Consider the following 1,053-nt stretch of genomic DNA (forward strand, 5'->3'; position numbering starts at 1 on the left):
GGGGGCCGTTTTGGTGTTCCGGTCTTCCGGGGGGCTGGGGCTGCCGGCGCCCGCAGGCTCCTGCCCTCCTCGGTCCTGGTAAGGCACGAAGGTGGAGAGTTTGAGGGCGCTGCTCTTGGTCCGGCGGCTGGGAGACGACTGGCCTGGCATCCAGCACGTGTCGGAGTGGCCAAACTCGCTGCACTCGCGGGTACAGGTGCCCGTCATGGCGACATCAGGCAGAGGGCGCAGGTCTGCAGGGAAGAAAGGGGAGGGTCCTCAGGCAGGGCAGCCTTCGAGGGCTCTGCTCCATGGCCTCCCAACAGCACCTCCACTCTGTCTTGGAACAAGAGTGCACACCCCTTCCTGCCCACCAAGCTCACAGGCACACACACCCTCCCACCATCCACGGCGTGTACACTCTCACACACAGCCTATCCTTAAATAGACACCTCCCTTCTTCCACCCTCACCCATCCTCCAGCTCTCCTCTCACACACCCACTGTATCTGCCCTCAGACAGGTGCACACACAACCCATCTATGCACTCTGTCATCTACCTCCAGACAGGCTGACACATGCACACCTACCCTCAGATAGGGATGAGGAAACCCCTGTCCTCATTACAGACACAATCTCTTTCTCCCTTGTCGCCCCCTTCCCCCCACACACCCATAGCCTTCCCTTCAGATAGGCATGGACGCACAAACCTACACCGGGTATCTCTATCCTCAGACAGAGGTGGGCACATATCTTCCTTCTGAGCCCCCTTAAGCCTCACCATGCCCCCAGCTGTCCTGAAACCCCACCCCAGCACAGCAAGGCCCCACTACAAAGCCAGGGGTTCCCATAGAAGCACACACTCACATAGCCACAAGCACGCTCATGCAGCCCCACCCCGCCTTACTCTGGCCCCTACAGCAACCACCATCCCTGGCCTTGCCCCGGCTCCCTGCCCAGAACACCCACGGGAACAGGAGTTGGCCGCCTGACATCAGCAGTAGCCGGTGTGGTTGCTGGGCAGCCGGGGGCTCTATGGGAACGGCTGGGGCCGGGGCACCTTCTGTCACAGGTT

General features: G+C 61.3%; 1 protein-coding gene across 1 annotated transcript in view; it reads right to left on the bottom strand.

The window, feature by feature from the left end:
• Window positions 1-154: 154 nt before the first annotated feature.
• PCDH1 (protocadherin 1) overlaps window positions 155-1,053 on the bottom strand; it is a 22,080-nt gene continuing 21,181 nt past the window's right edge. Inside the window, exon 7 of the mRNA XM_010850402.1 lies at window positions 155-233. The gene's annotated coding sequence lies outside the window, so the exon portion shown is untranslated. The remainder of the gene's footprint in view (window positions 234-1,053) is intronic.

This window comes from Bison bison, unplaced genomic scaffold, assembly GCF_000754665.1.
Source record: "Bison bison bison isolate TAMUID 2011002044 unplaced genomic scaffold, Bison_UMD1.0 scf7180017864291, whole genome shotgun sequence".
NCBI lineage: Eukaryota > Metazoa > Chordata > Mammalia > Artiodactyla > Bovidae > Bison > Bison bison.